The sequence below is a fragment of the Odontesthes bonariensis genome, chromosome 8, assembly GCF_027942865.1.
Source record: "Odontesthes bonariensis isolate fOdoBon6 chromosome 8, fOdoBon6.hap1, whole genome shotgun sequence".
Taxonomy (NCBI): domain Eukaryota; kingdom Metazoa; phylum Chordata; class Actinopteri; order Atheriniformes; family Atherinopsidae; genus Odontesthes; species Odontesthes bonariensis.
The window spans coordinates 23,437,666-23,457,928 of NC_134513.1; the positions used below are offsets into that span (position 1 = coordinate 23,437,666).

The 20,263-nt window shown below is 43.3% G+C and overlaps 7 non-coding genes across 7 annotated transcripts; all 7 read right to left on the reverse strand.

The window, feature by feature from the left end:
* Positions 1-13,399: 13,399 nt before the first annotated feature.
* trnar-acg (transfer RNA arginine (anticodon ACG)) lies at positions 13,400-13,472 on the reverse strand. Its single transcript has one exon. It is a non-coding gene; the product is annotated as a tRNA-Arg (tRNA).
* Positions 13,473-14,776: 1,304 nt separating this feature from the next.
* Positions 14,777-14,849, reverse strand: trnar-acg (transfer RNA arginine (anticodon ACG)). The gene has a single exon. It is a non-coding gene; the product is annotated as a tRNA-Arg (tRNA).
* Positions 14,850-14,963: 114 nt separating this feature from the next.
* trnay-gua (transfer RNA tyrosine (anticodon GUA)) lies at positions 14,964-15,052 on the reverse strand. The gene is given in 2 exon segments: positions 14,964-14,999; positions 15,016-15,052. It is a non-coding gene; the product is annotated as a tRNA-Tyr (tRNA).
* A 716-nt stretch (positions 15,053-15,768) lies between these two features.
* On the reverse strand, positions 15,769-15,840 carry trnah-gug (transfer RNA histidin (anticodon GUG)). Its single transcript has one exon. It is a non-coding gene; the product is annotated as a tRNA-His (tRNA).
* A 1,306-nt stretch (positions 15,841-17,146) lies between these two features.
* trnah-gug (transfer RNA histidin (anticodon GUG)) lies at positions 17,147-17,218 on the reverse strand. The gene has a single exon. It is a non-coding gene; the product is annotated as a tRNA-His (tRNA).
* Positions 17,219-18,906: 1,688 nt separating this feature from the next.
* trnar-acg (transfer RNA arginine (anticodon ACG)) lies at positions 18,907-18,979 on the reverse strand. Its single transcript has one exon. It is a non-coding gene; the product is annotated as a tRNA-Arg (tRNA).
* Positions 18,980-19,093: 114 nt separating this feature from the next.
* Positions 19,094-19,182, reverse strand: trnay-gua (transfer RNA tyrosine (anticodon GUA)). The gene is given in 2 exon segments: positions 19,094-19,129; positions 19,146-19,182. It is a non-coding gene; the product is annotated as a tRNA-Tyr (tRNA).
* Between the last annotated feature and the right edge of the window lie 1,081 nt (positions 19,183-20,263).

Consider the following 20,263-nt stretch of genomic DNA (forward strand, 5'->3'; position numbering starts at 1 on the left):
CCGGCATCAATAACATGCAACTCTTTTTGTGAATCCTAGGATATGGGTGCTATGGTTTCATGTACAGACACAACAGCACACATAGTAGACTGTAGTATTGTTACTGTATTGACTTGTCCAAGTGCTTACAGTAGGCAGGAAAAATAGTGTACAACAAATTACAATGTTAGTATAAACATTCCTTATGAACAATCAAATCACAAAACAGTATATACATGTGTACAAGGCATACTGTGAACATTTTACTTTTTTAGGCTAATATTTGCACATTGAGTTCTTTTTCTTTTCTTTTTTACTGTAATTTGCCTTTCAAATGAAAACACGAAAAGACTTGTTTTGTATTATATTTTGGTCATAACGAGCGTGCTGAAGTAAAAGAATAAATAACTTGACCTTCAAAAGCATCCCAGTGTTTTAGCTATAAGTAGGCTCCTGGCAATACAGTTTCAAAAGATGTCCTCTGCACCTCTGAAGCCGGTGTAATTTCCAGTGGGGGATGGGTATCGTTGTCTAATCGCTCCGACTATACAGCTGGGCAATACCCTCCTGTTTCCTGGGCCTAGTCGTTCTCCTTTTAGAGCCCAGTCCAACACAGCACGGTATGCTACAAGCCTACATTGACTAAAGAAAGATAAACAAATAGCAAAGGTTTGGTTATTTTCTCAGCACAGCGAACTGTCTATGTGTAGCAAAATAAGCAGAGGTGTCAAGAGTTCCCTTCCAACACAAGTAATTAATCTGAGTAAAAAGTAGACCAGTGTACTTGTCTTACAATCAGCTGATTCTGCACTGATTGGGTTGAGTTTGTTGTGGGTCCTTGTTAGGTTTTTAGTGTTTTCCAGTAACAACACAGTCTCTCATTATGGCGTACATGCTGTAACAGCTATGTAATATCATGTGCTACTGTTGTAATTACAAAACAAAAGTACTTTTACTTTTGACACCTCTGAAAATAAGCAGCGTTAGCTCGAACAGTGTTATTACATGAAATAACTCACTCAGTGGAAAGCTTTCCATCGGGACCTTCTGGTGTTGGTCCCTTCTTCCAATTTATTTTAGGGATGTAAAACACCATCTGCAGCACTACTGGGTGAATCAGATGAGGAAATCCCTCTGTCCGTGTGACACACTGTCCGTTGTCCTGGGCCTGTAAAATGTCCCACTCCTTGCAACATAAACTCTCCTCCTCGGTATCCATTTGGATACAACACTCACACGAGCACCACCAGGGGGGTATTCCTAGAAAGTAGCTAAAGAAAGCCAGGCTATAGCCGGAAAGCGTCGCTTGAACTAGCGCCATCTCCCATTTAAGCCTCAAGTCGTTCCTCGAAGATATTTTAGCTGCATCTCGGTGAGGCTAATCCAAGCGAGGCTTACATAGCCTAGCTTAGTGCGAGTGCACGAGGAACGTAAGAAGCCCTGACGAGTGGATGGTGGAAAAACCGAGATCTGTGTGAAAATGAGAGCAAGACAAGAGCTGTTATTTTTTCGTCAGCTGAACAAATAATGCTTATGGAGCTGTATGAGGATTTTAAAAGTGTCATCACCAGAAATGGTAATACAGCTGCTATCAATAAAGCGAAGAAACGGCATGGCTAACAACTGCAGACAGACTAAATGCGTAAGTTATGAAAGTTTCATACCATTGACATTCATTTTACTGTCCTCATGTATTTATGCTCTCCTCTTTGTGTTATAATGTGTTTACATAAAGCATGCTGAATTGTATCTGTATGAGATGTACAGCACAAATATACTGGCCCTGCTCAGTTTATTAATAACCCAATAATCGACACGCATCATCATACTGTAGTGACTATATTATCCTGTGTGTGTGACCCACATATTATTTTTTCACTGTTACATCTCAACAGGAGCTATCTTAACAGCCAAAAGCGTACCTGGCAGCAAGTATAGGTAAAGTACAGGAACATATTTCAGAGTGGTAAGTAGCCTTTGAAGAAATGTGTTTGTCCAATAAAGAGAGCACCAAACTAGATATGGAAGAAACTGAAAATAAAAAAGATCAAGCTAGAGATTATGAAACTGGAGAGGGATGTTAGTATAAATTCAGATAAAGGAGAATTTCGTGTTGTGAACTGTATTTAATTCTGTTTTCTCTCCACAGCTTGAGAAACATGTAATAATAATTAAACAATTCAACACAACTTGAACTCAAACTTGTCATTATTGTACGGTTCATGCAACGTGTTAGAAATGTGTTTTTTACATTTATATTCACAGTGGGGTGCCATGACCTAAACGTGTGGAAAGTTATAAATCATCTCTGTCCATTTAGCCTTCTTACACTTGCTCTCACTTAAACTGCTACTGTGTCAATGCTAAATTATGAAAAGAAGTTCTAACTCAAAGGTCACAACAATAAAGATCAAAGGAAATATGTGTCCCTGTATAGGTCCCTCACTGTGTCAGGAGAAACTGAGTCCTTTCAGGCACTAGAACTCAACGAAGAAAAGACTTGAGCCTGAAAAGTTGTCCACAAGACAAAATGTATAAAATATGAAGTATACTATTAATTAAAGATGGCTCTGTCAGAAGTCAGCCATGGTGCCTGAGAACTTTAAGCAATGAACCTGTATTTAATTTGGCCAAAGGTCATTTCTATCCGTGCCCTTGTTTTAGCATGTGCATGTGCATGTGCATGTGCATGTGCATGTGCATGTGCATGTGCATGTGCATGTGCATGTGCGTGTACATGTGCATGTGCATGTCCTTGTTCCTGGATCAGGATATGGCGTGAGGAGGTACGACCAGCATGCATAGCCTCTGTCCCCAAGCAGGACACCATTGAACTCTCCTGCAGAATAAGAGAAATGTTGGATGGATATACATGTGTTAAGACTTGGCAATTTGATGTAATGTGTGCCTTATATGGCTATCTATAATAAAGTATGACGAGCACTTTAAATTCCTTAAGATGATCTCCACACCTGACCTCTCATTACATTACCTAAATTCTGCCTATGCTACACCTTACTTCAAAAGTACACTCCTTCAGGTAAGTAAAATTCTTGTGCCTTGTGCAAACCTCTTTGCCAGTGAGGATGTTCGGAAGATCCTAGAATCATGAACTGATCCCGGCCATTTAGCCTCAATGTTGGAAATGAAATGAGCTCCATCACAGATCATCTGTATGGTCGGAGGATAGGAGTCAATGATGAGGTTTCACAGGGCATAAATGTAACATTGCTCAGCATTACTCAAAGGGGTTGATGTGGTATTTTTCAAAATGAGAAATCCAGTTCAGAGTCTATGGACAATTATCCCCAAGTGTACCTGTACATTTAGGATATGGAAAAATGTTCGGTTTACATAGTCAGCCTCCACGGGTCCAGCAGGGGCCTGGACAATGTGACAATGTTTAAATCCAGACTGAAAACAGTTCTATTTAGATGTGCATATGACACCTGAAAGTATTTTATCTGCACTCTTCACTTTTAAATTAATTAATTAATGATTTTTTTGTTTTTTGGAGTGATTTATTTGCCTTCTTGTGATTTTATGTAGCTGTAAAGCACTTTGAATTGCCTTGAGTACGAATTGTGCTCTACAAATTGCCTTGCCTTGGATGCGTACATGGGTACAGTGTAGTGCACCGATAACATTAGGGAAGCCTGAGGGAGATGATGAACTTAATGCAAATACTTCAGCCAGTAGGTTGTTTTACATTATCGGCTACTGTAAATGTGGAGCAGCAGCCTGAAAGGACAGAGGTCATATTTTTAATATGGTAAGATGTTTTAATTCCTGCGTTTTATCTAATATCTTGTTTGTACAGTCCTTGACTGTACAAATAATTTGTATCATTAACATTATTACCTGTCCCCAATTTTTCTGAGTCTGGTCCCACGTGGGTGTAGATCGGATGTTTGTTAGGTATTGATTAGTTTTAATGAATACCATGTTCTCTCTCATTTAATTTCATGTTCAATACGTGTGTATAGTTGCGTTTCTTTAGTTGCACTGGCACCGACTCATTGATTTTTCGAGACAGTGAAAGTGGTGATATGATAACCACAGTTTTTGCTTCGTTTTTTAGACAAGACATGAGTTGCGGGAGCGCAGAATTCTTGGTGAACATTTCTTTCCGGAGTCCGTTTAAGCCGGTCGGACATTTTTTGAGTTGCAACTAAGCTAAGCTTCAACTTTAGCCTGCCCGAGACCAGGCTAGTTCAGCAGCATAAACTACCATGGTTACTCAGCGGGCGTTCAAATGAGCCACCTTTATGGAACGGAACTCTCGCTAAATTTAGCCAGAAGTAGCGAAATAAGCCAGGCTTTCCGCTAAGCCAGCTTCTAGGAATACCCCCCAGGTCTCCGATGTCCTCGGCCTTGAAGCCGCCACTGTCTGTTGCGCTCTCTGTGCCTCTCTCTCCGCTCTCTTCTCCTGTAGCGCACGTAACTCCTCGTCCGTGTACTCTGGCTCGAACAAATATGGTCGACCGTCGAATTCAAAAGGTTCGTCGTCGAAGTTATCGACTTCGAAGTCCGACAGGTTCTCCACATTCTCCATCGCGGATTTCTAAAACTGCTTCAATCGATGACCACTGCATGAGCACTGACGTTTGCACGGGCTACGATCATGTGCAGAGGAACTAGCGCTCAGCGTAGAGCAAAAAGATTCGTAAAAACAGGCTATTGACAATCTGTAACATGGTCCATAAAGCTTAGACCCTTATATTTCTGCATTCGATTGCCACATAGCACAAACTCGAACCATTTTCAAGCTTTCTGCAGTCACTCGATCATCACTGAATGACAGGGTCCTCCTGTCTGCCTCGGCAAGAATCATGCGCAGACAAGCTAGGATTCGGGGATGTAAACAAAACGGTATATGTGGCTGCAAGCACTTACACAATGTTTTAAACACCTTTTCACTAGTTTTAGGTCATACACACTACAGTATAGTGTTGTAAGGTGTCTGTCGAGTTTGCATATTTTTGGGGTGATTTTTGGAGCATGTTAAGACGTTTAAAACACAATATAAATCGATGCCCCCATGGCTATGTTGTCAGTCCGAAATCTCCGTGCAAGCAACACTGTCAGGGTCGGATGACATTTTTTTGCGTCTTTGCTATGGCTAAATCATGGGTAGATTGGGCAATACAGCTGGATGTTGTAAACGACCGAAATTGTCTTTTAAATGGATTAGAGGATCGTTTACCCGATTTCTTTTTATGTTTTTTATTTTGAATAGTCACGTGGATAAGGCACTGGCCTCCTAAGCCAGGGATTGTGGGTTCGAGTCCCATCTGAGGTGTGTAGCAGGGTGACGCAGCGGAAGCGTGCTGGGCCCATAACCCAGAGGTCGATGGACCGAAACAATCCTCTGCTATGTATAACTTTTCAAATCAAACTCAACATCTCTCACTAAAAAAAATCTGGAAAAGCTGATGTAACATTCATAGCATCACAATTGACACTTGACAAACTCTGAAACCCTTTCTACATCTCTTAATTCAAACTAGTTTGGTGTGCACATGAGTGTCCTCGAAAGTCCACTTTTCTGATATAAGTAAGAAAAAAGAATTATTGTGTCAAAAGACTGAAATCTTTCACTTTTGTTAAATGGATTAGAGGATCGTTTACCCGATTTCTTTAAGTTGTGCTTTTAATTTTGAATAGTCACGTGGATATGGCAACGGCCTTCTAATCCAGGGATTGTGGGTTCAAGTCCCATTTGAGTTGTGTAGCAGAGTGGCCCAGCGTAAGCGTGCTGGGCCCATAACCCAGAGGTCGATGGACCGAAACCATCCTCTGCTATGTATAAATTATCAAATCAAACTCATCATCTCTCATTAAAAAAACCTGTTAAAGATGATGTAACATTCATAGAATCACAATTAACACTTGACCAACTCTGAAAGCCTTTCTACACACTCTTAATTCAAACACATTATGTGTGCACATGAGTGTTCTCCAAAGTCCACTTTTCTGATATAAGTAAGAAAAAAAGAATTATTGTGTCAAAAGACTGAAATCTTTCACTTTTGTTAAATGGATTAGAGGATCGTTTATCCGATTTCTTTAAGTTGTGTTTTTTATTTTTGAATAGTCACGTGGATAAGGCACTGGCCTCCTAAGCCAGGGATTGTGGGTTCGAGTCCCTTCTGAGGTCTGTAGCAGAGTGGTGCAGTGGAAGTGCGCTGGGCCCATAACCCAGAGGTCGATGGACCGAAACCATCCTCTGCTATGTATAACTTTTCAAATCAAACTCAACATCTCTCACTTAAAAAAAATCTGGAAAAGATGATCTAACATTCAGGGCATCATCACAATTGACACTTGACCAACTCTGAAACCCTTTCTACATCTCTTAATTCAAACTAGTTTGGTGTGCACATGAGTGTCCTCGAAAGTCCACTTTTCTGATATAAGTAAGAAAAAAGAATTATTGTGTCAAAAGACTGAAATCTTTCACTTTTGTTAAATGGATTAGAGGATCGTTTACCCGATTTCTTAAAGTTGTGTTTTTTATTTTAAATAGTCACATGGATAAGGCACTGGCCTCCTAAGCCAGGGATTGTGGGTTCGAGGCCCATCAGAGGTGTGTAGCAGAGTGGCGCAGCGGAAGCGTGCTGGGCCCATAACCCAGAGGTCGATGGACTGAAACCATCCTCTTGATTGTATACATTTTCAAATCAAACTCAACATATCTCATTATAAAAAACCTGGAAAAGATGATGTAACATTCAACAACATCACAATTGACACTTGATCAACTCTGAAACCCTTTCTACACACTCTAAATTCAAACTAGTTTGGTGTGCACATGAGTGTCCTCCAATGTCCACTTTTCTGATATAAGTAAAAAAAAAAGAATTATTGTGTCAAAAGACTGAAATCTTTCACTTTTGTTAAATGGATTAGAGGATCGTTTACCCGATTTCTTTAAGTTGTGTTTTTAATTTTGAATAGTCACGTGGATAAGGCACTGGCCTCCTAAGCCAGGGATTGTGGGTTCGAGTCCCATCTGAGGTGTATAGCAGAGTGGCACAGCAGAATCATCTCAGTGGCCAAATGGATAAGGCACTGCACCAAACCTGGGGAACAATAGTCTGTATAAGGGTGGGAAGAAGTAGCCTGGGTGCCAGCCGAACTTAGCCCTGCCCATAAAAGTTTTGGTCGGGAAGTTCGGTCTGGCTCTGCACAGTTGGGAAATCATTATGCCCGACCAAGAATCGGTCGACCCAATCAGATTGCCAGGGCGGGCTTTATACAATGATGGACAGATGATCAACAGGGACATTATCGAGTACGTCACTGAAGAGCTGAATATGGCTGCCGCTGGAGAGCTAGGGTGTGTAGATTCTGCCATCGAGTCTGTTCTACAGGATCTCCACATTGCATTCATTTTGAAAGACGAACAGAGGAACGCGATAAAGGCTTTTATCGATAGAAAAGATGTTTGTGCCGTCCTTCCTACAACAAGTGTGTGTCGCTTAATCTACGTCACATACTACGTTGCTCTGATTGGTTGTAGGTCTATCCAATTGAGCGAAGAGGCATTTTTTCTCCTGGTTCAGTTGAAACACGCCCCATACTCAAAACTCTATTGAGCGGTATCAGACTCACATTCTGACTAGAATCGTGAGTATGACGTAGTCAGGCTAGTGAAGAAGGGGGAAGAAGAGAAAAAAAGAAAAGAAAAATGAGAAAATCACAGGTTCGAATCCTGATTGGAACATGCATTAATTCATGCAAACTCTAACAAAGTGCTGTAAATCTAACAAATATAGCTTTAAAACTGATACAAATACAATTGGTAGGAATAATAATGCAATTTGTTGCAATAAGAACAATACAGAGTAGAATATTAAACCGCAACACACCTAATACTGCTTATATTGTTTATATGATAAAAAATGTTTTCTGTTAATCACTTCTCACACACTGTCTGCAACATAAGTCTGTCCCTTTCTTTTAGTTTTAATGTTGTATAAGATTGATAAAATTAAGAATATTAATTGTATGAATTGACTTGTAATTTTTATGTTTTATTTCAAGAATATTGATAAAAATAAGAATGTTATATTACTATTACTACTACTGCTTATAATAATTAACATTTATATCAAAGAAATGTTTCTGAGATTCAGTTCTCCTACCATTATTTCCCTTTCTTGTAAATTTGTGTGAGTTTACAAAGGTTTTCCATAGGTGTGCTAGGAAAAAACAAAGGATACTGCTGTAGAAATAAAGTTATTTTTATTTATATTTACAAAAACACTGACAAACATACACACACACACAGACATGCATGCACACACACACACACACACACACACACACACACACACACACACACACAATAACAGTCAATGAAAAGAATGAGTACATTTTTTTTTCTGCCCTCTTCCTCTTCATCTCCTCCATCCACCAAGTGGCACAACAGCTGTCTGTGGGCAGTAAATGTGGCCATAATACTGGCTGTGGCCAGTATCTTTGTTGCTGTAGTCCCTAAGAATTAGGGTCCACCTTGTTACCGCCTGATGTCCCATTTTTTTGGGGCTCCTTAAATATTGCACAGTTTAATAAAGATGGACTTCACCAGACGGCAACTGTCTGGCCACTGGGCAGGGGATCCTGTTGACCCCAGGACACAACGGGTCATGCTGTCAACACCAGGCGTGAATTCAGGTTTGGGTTTTGAGCACCTGAAGCGCCCTGTCGTAAGGCGTACTTGGTGCCGCGCAGCGTACGCCACTCTCCGCTGGTCATATGGCAGTAGTTTTTGCCAAAGGGCAATTATATTGCTGGCATGCTGGTGGCTCAGCGTTTGCCCACTTTCCATGCGTAGCCCCACCAAGTAGTCTGCCAGACTGTCCACTCTGTCCATCCCTGGCACACTGCGATCATCCACAGCCTGGTAAAATATAACAATGGATCAATGTCAAAAAAAGATACAATATCACAGGGAGACGAACACAATTATCACAATGTAATAGTCACAAAAAGTCTTACCATCGGTTGCTCAGGCACCGGTTGCGCTGCTGGGGGTGCAATGGCTGCAGCATCACAGACAGTAAGGGTGGTCGAGAGAGGAAGGATGGAGGCGGAGGTGGTTGTGGAGGATGGAGCAGAGGCGGCATGGGTGGTAATTGTGGAGGATGGACCAGAGGTGGCGTGACGGCTCATTGTTGAGGTTGGTCCATAGCTGGTGAATGTGGTCATTGTAGAAGATGGACCATGGGCGGTGACAGTGGCCATCATGGATGATGGAGCAGAAGGCACCGTGGTCATCCAGTCGAAAGACTGAAAAAAATGTCACATCAAAACATGTTTATGGATTTGTTTATGGATTATGCTTTTAATCTATTCACTCTTTAGATGGTATACATGTTATATTGTTTGTTTCTATTTTTTTTCTTCATTGAGCTATTCAAATAAAGTTTCAAATTCAAATTCAAAATTTATTTATATAGCACATTAAAACAGCCTCAGCTGACCAAAGTGCTTCACAACAGCAACTGCATCACAAAAGAGTCGTCAATAAAAGCGATAAGAATGACTTATCATCATTACAGATAAAAATAAAATTTAAGATAAAATTAGCAATAAAATAACAATAACAATAAAAGTAGCGGCTGCACGGTGGTGTGGTGGTTAGCACCATTGCCTCACAGCAAGAAGGTTCCAGGTTCAACACCCGGCTGGGGCCTTTCTGTGTGGAGTTTGCATGTTCTCCCCGTGTATGCGTGGGTTCTCTCCGGGTACTCCGGCTTCCTCCCACTGTCCAAAAAATCATGCATGTTAGGTTGATTGGCATCTCTAAATTGTCCTTAGGAGTGAGTGTGAGCGTGCATGGTTGTTTGTCTCGTTTGTCCCTATGTGGCCCTGTGATGGACTGGCGGCCTGTCCAGGGTGTACCCCGCCTCTTGCCCATTGACTGCTGGGATAGGCTCCAGCCCGCCTGCGACCCGATCGACGGATTCAGCGGTATAGATAATGGATGGATGGATGGATGGATGGATAAAAGTAGCAAGCCAAGGTGAACTCCATTTCAGCTAGTGGAAGGCCAGGGAAAAGAGAAGTGTTTTCAGTCAAAGTTAGTAGTGCCATACAAATAATACTACATGTACTGTTATTATTAAGAATAGTTACCAGTTCTGTAGTCTGGACAGTGGCAGGAGTGCTGGCTACACTGGTCGTGGCAGGTGATGAGCCATCGGACGGGTCCAGCATCTCAATAGTAGGATCCAGGTTGAGGTCCAAACTCCTGTCTCCAAAGCCCTCGTCCTACAACTCTTCCTCTGTGCCCACATCCTCCAACAGCTGGTCTGTTGCCTCAGAGTCAGGATCCACGTCCTGCAAGGCCTGTCCTGTTTGGCAATACAGGTAATCTACACCCAGGAGTTCACCTGGGACAGATGTTAGAACACAATAGAGAGAAGTCAGTTAAAATGAATATACGAATTTATGAATACAAGTGCTTTAAAGCCAAAACTCACCAGTATAGACAGATGGTGGCTGAAAAGATGGTATAAGCCGTCTTCCAAGCACCAGAGCACTGAGGGTGTTGGCACAGTGCACCAGGTCCCCAGAGTAGCTCAAGAGGGACGGAGGTTCGCCTGCCAGAGAAGCTACTTTGCGGTCCTGATTCCACCTGTTCAGGCCTTCCAGGAGGTACAGTTGGAAATTCAAACTGTTGGCACTTGTTCCTTTGGATGAGATGAATAACTTTAAGTTAATTGTTTTGTGTTTGGCTATTTGAAAGACATTCATTGTGTCACCTTTCATATTTCTGATGAATACTGATTTATACTGACCGGGAATTAACCTGTTCAGGTGAAGGTGAAATGACTCCAGTGATGTGGACCCCCTTGCACATCGGTAGTTGGGCAGGACAATACCCTCTTTGGTGGTGGTGCCAGTCTGTGTGTAGAGGAGCAGTCCGGGTTCATCCTGAATGCACTTCACATGCCTCTTCTGGACTTGCCAGATGTGCTGCATCCTCTCCTGGTCCAAGAGAGGGACACCAAGAAGGTCTCGACCCTTTACTCCCATCAGCTCGTTGAGGAGACGCTCGATCATCAAAATGGTCTGCTGCTCTCCTCTTGTCCGCCTTCGGCAGTGCAGGGCCAATTCCTCCTTGGAGATCCGTTGGTCCACCATAGTGTCGGTGATGCCAGGGACACCTTCATGGATCAGCTGCTCCCTCTTGGCCCGCCTCAGCAGAGACACATCCCCACTGTCCCATTCAAAAATGCAGCGGGACATACGCGCCATGAAAATGGGGTAAAGTGGATGTGCATCCTTCGTGCAACCAGCTGCCAGACGCCGCATGATGTGGTAGATGTCCAGCTTCACGACCAAGTCTGGCCACCCACCAAATCGCTGCTTGAGCTTGGTCTGCCCAGTGCCCTCCCGACAACAGTCACAGTCCACATAAAGAACTTGAGGTGGAGCCACACCTGCATCAGTGTACTGCTGGATGAGGACAGCTGCCATTCGGTCCAGGGCAGGACCCTCTTGATCAGAACACTGATGAGGATCTGGCCCACCTCATTTCCAAAAGATGTCAGCCACAAAGCTGTCCCCTTTGCTAACCCTGACAGCTTCTTTGTGATCTGTAATCACACAGAAAAGACAGCGAGTGATGCTTGATTATCTATATATGAAACATTACTTTCCTATTTCAGGTCTATACTACTACTAATGGTTTATTTTCAATTCTTTTAATATCGAAAATGTAAAAACAGTTACCTTTTTGGTGGAGTCCATCTTCAAGATGCCGCCATATGTGGACGTTATGCTGGCTTTAACGTGGTCCAGCCTACCCAAGATATCCCTGCCATAAACAGCCAACATCCAACTGTGGGAGGGGATTGTTTCAGGCTCAGATGGCTCCTGAAACCTCACAGGGAGCAAGCTTGGCTGGGACGTGAAGTCGGAGCAGGCACCGAGATACCGGCAAATACGCTTCAGCCACTCCTCGCTGTGGTTCTCCCGCAGCTGCCTCACTAGGCGAGAAGGGCTGTTTCCCAGGGCCCTCTCCCTCAGGAACCGTATGACCCGCATGTCACAGGCATATCTGAATAAAACAAAGGAAAAGAGAGACAGACAGAGTGACATAAACATTAAAACCAACTAATCTCAATTGTGCTTTACATGACAAACATTTGTTACACAAGCTAAATAATCTCAGTATTCTCACTTGCGAGTTACGATCAGCCTAAATTCCAGTCTGTGGGCTAGGTCCAGCTGGTCTCAGATGGCCTTGCTGGTGGAAATAAAGGCCAGTCTAACGTTCTCCCGGCACCGCTATCGAAGGGAGTAAAGCCCACCTCCTTTTCATGAATCCTGTATGAATGCATGTAACGAGGCTTAAGATGCGTATCATGGGACACCTGCAGTTCTCTGCTGTACCAAATGAGTTATGGAAGGGAGCCAGGGGCTTGGGCCTGTTTATCAGTTAAATAAACACAAAAAGTGATGAGAAACCATCAGTTTCAGATGCGTTTCAGAGCAAATCAGCCTCAGTTTCTATCATGCATTTAGTTCTTACAAAAACATATCTGGCATCTATCTGGGAAAGTCTCCACATCATCCAACACAGATGTTGATCCTCAATGTACCCTCACATTGTCCAGCGCAAAAGTCCAGCCATTTTGTTTGGTTCTTTTTTTGTCAGGTCTATCCATCCATTCATTTGGCACACGATTTTCATCTTCTGTTGTTAGGATGTTTATACTTTGGGTGTGGCGGTGTGTGAAAACCCTCCCTTTAGAAGAGCTAAAAAACACAGAACATATGCGGCCTTGGCGACTCATTAAAAAGGCACTATTTCTCATTGGGGCCTGTTTGATACGTTGACCCCTTTTATGCTCTTTAAATGGGCAGACCTTCTGCATTTGTGCTGTTTGATTCTTTCAGACCTTTGATACGGGACAGAGGCCTGTAGACAAAATAATTTTTTTAAAAGTTTAAGAAATCTAAGTTGAAAGTGGGATCTTTTTTCAGCGATGCAAACAAATTCTGTCGGGGGGTTGCCGTGACCCAGATTCAAACCTGGGTTGCTGCGACCACAACGCAGAGTACTAACCACTATACTATCACGGCGGGTTGTGGGTTTTTGTCGTGTGTGGCTTTGATGTGATCCGAAACACCTTGGTATCCCAAGGATTGCATATGTAGCTCTGCGGCATGTGGCTGGCAGGCATGTTTTTTTTTTGTGTTTGGAGCAAAATCATTGACAGCAGAGATAAAGAGGAAGACGAGCTTTCCTTACGGTGTTGGGTCAGCCACATGTGTTGCAAGACGACACACTGTGAGGTATCTTTGGGGCGTAAGTGAGCTGGGATACCCAGGGAGTAGAAGGTTTAAAGCGATCCTGTTCTATAGCAGTGGGAGAAGTGAGAGACTAAAACCAGCGTGCCGAGCTAGCCAGGAGTTGAACCTAGAATCTTCTGATCCGTAGTCAGACGCATTATCCATTGCGCCACTAGCCCTTAGCAAGTTCCATAGAGAGTGGAACAGTCCTTCGTAAAACAGCATATTCCAAAAGCTTTGAAAGGATTGACAGAGTTGGCCAAAAGAGCCTCTGTATACAAAAGCTTGGCACATCCTTCGAGCCGGAATTGAACCAGTGACCTAAGGATAACTGTTGTTGGGCACCTACAGTCTTCCGCTCTACCAACTGAGCTATCGAAGGGAGCAAAGCCCACATCCTTTTCATGAATCCTGTATGAATGCATGTAACCAGGCTTAAAATGCGTATCATGGGACACCTGCAGTTCTCTGCTGTACCAAATGAGTTATGGAAGGGAGCCAGGGGCTTGGGCCTGTTTATCAGTTAAATAAACACAAAAAGTGATGAGAAACCATCAGTTTCAGATGCGTTTCAGATCAAATCAGCCTCAGTTTCTATCATGCATTTAGTCGTTACAACAACATATCTGGCATCTATCTGGGAAAGTCTCCACATCGTCCAACACAGATGTTGATGCTCAATATACCCTCACATTGTCCATCGCAAAAGTCCAGCCTTTTTGTTTTGGTTCTTTTTTGTCAGGTCTATCCATCCATTCTTTTGGCACACGATTTTCATCTTCTGTTGTTAGGATGTTTATACTTTGGGTGTGGCGGTGTGTGAAAACCCTCCCTTTAGAAGAGCTAAAAAACACAGAACATATGCGGCCTTGGCGACTCATTAAAAAGGCACTATTTCTCATTGGGGCCTGTTTGATACTTTGACCCCTTTTATGCTCTTTAAATGGGCAGACCTTCTGCATTTGTGCTGTTTGATTCTTTCAGACCTTTGATACGGGACAGAGGCCTGTAGACAAAATAATTTTTTTAAAAGTTTAAGAAATCTAAGTTGAAAGTGGGATCTTTTTTCAGCGATGCAAACAAATTCTGTCGGGGGGTTGCCGTGACCCAGATTCAAACCGGGGTTGCTGCGACCACAACGCAGAGTACTAACCACTATACGATCACGGCTGGTTGTGGGTTTTTGTCGTGTGTGGCTTTGATGTGATCCGAAACACCTTCGTATCCCAAGGATTGCATATGTAGCTCTGCGGCATGTGGCTGGCAGGCATGTTTTTTTTGTGTTTGGAGCAAAATCATTGACAGCAGAGATAAAGAGTAAGACGAGCTTTCCTTACGGTGTGGGGTCAGCCACATGTGTTGCAAGACGACACACTGTGAGGTATCTTGGGGCGTAAGTGAGCTGGGATACCCAGGGAGTAGAAGGTTTAAAGCGATCCTGTTCTATAGCAGTGGGAGAAGTGAGAGACTAAAACCAGCGTGCCGAGCTAGCCAGGAGTTGAACCTAGAATCTTCTGATCCGTAGTCAGACGCATTATCCATTGCGCCACTAGCCCTTAGCAATTTCGATAGAGAGTGGAACAGTCTTTCGTAAAACAGCATATTCCAAAAGCTTTGAAAGGATTGACGGAGTTGGCCAAAAGAGCCTCTGTGCACAATAGCTTGTCAAATCCTTCGAGCAGGAATTGAACCAGCGACCTAAGGATAACTGTTGTTGGGCACCTACAGTCCTCCGCTCTACCAACTGAGCTATCGAAGGGAGCAAAGCCAAAATCTTTTTCATGAATCCTGTATGAATGCATGTAACCAGGCTTAAGATGCGTATCATGGGACACCTGCAGTTCTCTGCTGTACCAAATGAGTTATGGAAGGGAGCCAGGGGCTTGGGCCTGTTTATCAGTTAAATAAACACAAAAAGTGATGAGAAACCATCAGTTTCAGATGCGTTTCAGATCAAATCAGCCTCAGTTTCTATCATGCATTTAGTCGTTACAAAAACATATCTGGCATCTACCTGGGAAAGTCTCCACATCGTCCAACACAGATGTTGATCCTCAATATACCCTCACATTGTCCAGCGCAAAAGTCCAGCCATTTTGTTTGGTTCTTTTTTTGTCAGGTCTATCCATCCATTCATTTGGCACACGATTTTCATCTTCTGTTGTTAGGATGTTTATACTTTGGGTGTGGCGGTGTGTGAAAACCCTCCCTTTAGAAGAGCTAAAAAACACAGAACATATGCGGCCTTGGCGACTCATTAAAAAGGCACTATTTCTCATTGGGGCCTGTTTGATACTTTGACCCCTTTTATGCTTTTTAAATGGGCAGACCTTCTGCATTTGTGCTGTTTGATTCTTTCAGACCTTTGATACGGGACAGAGGCCTGTAGACAAAATTATTTTTTTAAAAGTTTAAGAAATCTAAGTTGAAAGTGGGATCTTTTTTCAGCGATGCAAACAAATTTGGTCAGGGGGTTGCCGTGACCCGGATTTGAACCGGGGTTGCTGCGACCACAACGCAGAGTACTAACCACTATACGATCACGGCCGGTTGTGGGTTGTTGTCGTGTGTGGCTTTGATGTGATCCGAAACACCTTCGTATCCAAGGATAGCATATGTAGCTCTGCGGCATGTGGCTGGCAGGCATGTTTTTTTTTGTGTTTGGAGCAAAATCATTGACAGCAGAGATAAAGAGGAAGACGAGCTTTCCTTACGGTGTGGGGTCAGCCACATGTGTTGCAAGCCGACACACTGTGAGGTATCTTTGGGGTGTAAGTGAGCTGGGATACCCAGGGAGTAGAAGGTTTAAAGCGATCCTGTTCTAAAGCAGTGGGAGAAGTGAGAGACTAAAACCAGCGTGCCAAGCTAGACAGGAGTTGAACCTAGAATCTTCTGATCCGTAGTCAGACGCGTTATCCATTGCGCCACTAGCCCTTAGCAAGTTCTATAGAGAGTGGAACAGTCTTTCGTAAAACAGCATATTCCAAAAGCTTTGAAAGGATTGACGGAGTTGGCCAAAAGAGCCTCTGTATAGAAAAGCTTGGCACATCCTTCGAGCAGGAATTGAACCAGCGACCTAAAGATAACTGTTGTTGGGCACCTACAGTCCTCCGCTCTACCAACTGAGCTATCGAAGGGAGCAAAGCCAACATCCTTTTCATGAATCCTGTATGAATGCATGTAACCAGGCTTAAGCTGCGTATCATGGGACACCTGCAGTTCTCTGCTGTACCAAATGAGTTATGGAAGGGAGCCAGGGGCTTGGGCCTGTTTATCAGTTAAATAAACACAAAAAGTGATGAGAAACCATCAGTTTCAGATGCGTTTCAGATCAAATCAGCCTCAGTTTCTATCATGCATTTAGTCGTTACAAAAACATATCTGGCATCTATCTGGGAAAGTCCCCACATAGACCAACACAGATGTTGATCCTCAATATACCCTCACATTGTCCAGCGCAAAAGTCCAGCCATTTTGTTTGGTTCTTTTTTTGTCAGGTCTATCCATCCATTCATTTGGCACACGATTTTCATCTTCTGTTGTTAGGATGTTTATACTTTGGGTGTGGCGGTGTGTGAAAACCCTCCCTTTAGAAGAGCTAAAAAACACAGAACATATGCGGCCTTGGCGACTCATTAAAAAGGCACTATTTCTCATTGGGGCCTGTTTGATACTTTGACCCCTTTTATGCTTTTTAAATGGGCAGACCTTCTGCATTTGTGCTGTTTGATTCTTTCAGACCTTTGATACGGGACAGAGGCCTGTAGACAAAATTATTTTTTTAAAAGTTTAAGAAATCTAAGTTGAAAGTGGGATCTTTTTTCAGCGATGCAAACAAATTCGGTCAGGGGGTTGCCGTGACCCGGATTCGAACCAGGGTTGCTGCGACCACAACGCAGAGTACTAACCACTATACGATCACGGCCGGTTGTGGGTTTTTGTCGTGTGTGGCTTTGATGTGATCCGAAACACCTTCGTATCCCAAGGATAGCATATGTAGCTCTGCGGCATGTGGCTGGCAGGCATGTTTTTTTATTGTGTTTGGAGCAAAATCATTGACAGCAGAGATAAAGAGGAAGACGAGCTTTCCTTACGGTGTGGGGTCAGCCACATGTGTTGCAAGACGACACACTGTGAGGTATCTTTGGGGCGTAAGTGAGCTGGGATACCCAGGGAGTAGAAGGTTTAAAGCGATCCTGTTCTAAAGCAGTGGGAGAAGTGAGAGACTAAAACCAGCGTGCCTAGCTAGCCAGGAGTTGAACCTAGAATCTTCTGATCCGTAGTCAGACGCTTTATCCATTGCGCCACTAGCCCTTAGCAAGTTCGATAGAGAGTGGAACAGTCTTTCGTAAAACAGCATATTCCAAAAGCTTTGAAAGGATTGACGGAGTTGGCCAAAAGAGCCTCTGTATACAAAAGCTTGGCACATCCTTCGAGCCGGAATTTAACCAGCGACCTAAAGATAACTGTTGTTGGGCACCTACAGTCCTCCGCTCTACCAACTGAGCTATCGAAGGGAGCAAAGCCCAAATCCTTTTCATGAATCCTGTATGAATGCATGTAACCAGGCTTAGGATGCGTATCATGGGACACCTGCAGTTCTCTGCTGTACCAAATGAGTTATGGAAGGGAGCCAGGGGCTTGGGCCTGTTTATCAGTTAAATAAACACAAAAAGTGATGAGAAACCATCAGTTTCAGATGCGTTTCAGATCAAATCAGCCTCAGTTTCTATCATGCATTTAGTCGTTACAAAAACATATCTGGCATCTATCTGGGAAAGTCCCCACATAGACCAACACAGATGTTGATCCTCAATATACCCTCACATTGTCCAGCGCAAAAGTCCAGCCATTTTGTTTGGTTCTTTTTTTGTCAGGTCTATCCATCCATTCATTTGGCACACGATTTTCATCTTCTGTTGTTAGGATGTTTATACTTTGGGTGTGGCGGTGTGTTAAAACCCTCCCTTTAGAAGAGCTTAAAAACACAGAACATATGCGGCCTTGGCGACTCATTAAAAAGGCACTATTTCTCATTGGGGCCTGTTTGATACTTTGACCCCTTTTATGCTCTTTAAATGGGCAGACCTTCTGCATTTGTGCTGTTTGATTCTTTCAGACCTTTGATACGGGACAGAGGCCTGTAGACAAAATTATTTTTTTTAAAGTTTAAAAAAAATCTAAGTTGAAAGTGGGATCTTATTTCAGCGATGCAAACAAATTTGGTCAGGGGGTTGCCGTGACCCGGATTCGAACCGGGGTTGCTGCGACAACAACACAGAGTACCAACCACTATACGATCACGGCCGGTTGTGGGTTGTTGTCGTGTGTGGCTTTGATGTGATCCGAAACACCTTCGTATCCAAGGATAGCATATGTAGCTCTGCGGCATGTGGCTGGCAGGCATGTTTTTTTATTGTGTTTGGAGCAAAATCATTGACAGCAGAGATAAAGAGGAAGACGAGCTTTCCTTACGGTGTGGGGTCAGCCACATGTGTTGCAAGACGACACACTGTGAGGTATCTTTGGGGCGTAAGTGAGCTGGGATACCCAGGGAGTAGAAGGTTTAAAGCGATCCTGTTCTAAAGAAGTGGGAGACTAAAACCGGCGTGCCAAGCTAGCCAGGAGTTGAACCTAGAATCTTCTGATCCGTAGTCAGACGCGTTATCCATTGCGCCACTAGCCCTTAGCAAGTTCTATAGAGAGTGGAACAGTCTTTCGTAAAACAGCATATTCCAAAAGCTTTGAAAGGATTGACGGAGTTGGCCAAAAGAGCCTCTGTATACAAAAGCTTGGCACATCCTTCGAGCCGGAATTGAACCAGCGACCTAAAGATAACTGTTGTTGGGCACCTACAGTCCTCCGCTCTACCAACTGAGCTATCGAAGGGAGCAAAGCCAACATCCTTTTCATGAATCCTGTATGAATGCATGTAACCAGGCTTAAGCTGCGTATCATGGGACACCTGCAGTTCTCTGCTGTACCAAATGAGTTATGGAAGGGAGCCAGGGGCTTGGGCCTGTTTATCAGTTAAATAAACACAAAAAGTGATGAGAAACCATCAGTTTCAGATGCGTTTCAGATCAAATCAGCCTCAGTTTCTATCATGCATTTAGTCGTTACAAAAACATATCTGGCATCTATCTGGGAAAGTCCCCACATAGACCAACACAGATGTTGATCCTCAATATACCCTCACATTGTCCAGCGCAAAAGTCCAGCCATTTTGTTTGGTTCTTTTTTTGTCAGGTCTATCCATCCATTCTTTTGGCACACGATTTTCATCTTCTGTTGTTAGGATGTTTATACTTTGGGTGTGGCAGTGTGTGAAAACCCTCCCTTTAGAAGAGCTAAAAAACACAGAACATATGCGGCCTTGGCGACTCATTAAAAAGGCAATATTTCTCATTGGGGCCTGTTTGATACTTTGACCCCTTTTATGCTTTTTAAATGGGCAGACCTTCTGCATTTGTGCTGTTTGATTCTTTCAGACCTTTGATACGGGACAGAGGCCTGTAGACAAAATAATTTTTTTAAAAGTTTAAGAAATCTAAGTTGAAAGTGGGATCTTTTTTCAGCGATGCAAACAAATTCTGTCGGGGGGTTGCCGTGACCCAGATTCAAACCTGGGTTGCTGCGACCACAACGCAGAGTACTAACCACTATACTATCACGGCGGGTTGTGGGTTTTTGTCGTGTGTGGCTTTGATGTGATCCGAAACACCTTGGTATCCCAAGGATTGCATATGTAGCTCTGCGGCATGTGGCTGGCAGGCATGTTTTTTTTTTGTGTTTGGAGCAAAATCATTGACAGCAGAGATAAAGAGGAAGACGAGCTTTCCTTACGGTGTTGGGTCAGCCACATGTGTTGCAAGACGACACACTGTGAGGTATCTTTGGGGCGTAAGTGAGCTGGGATACCCAGGGAGTAGAAGGTTTAAAGCGATCCTGTTCTATAGCAGTGGGAGAA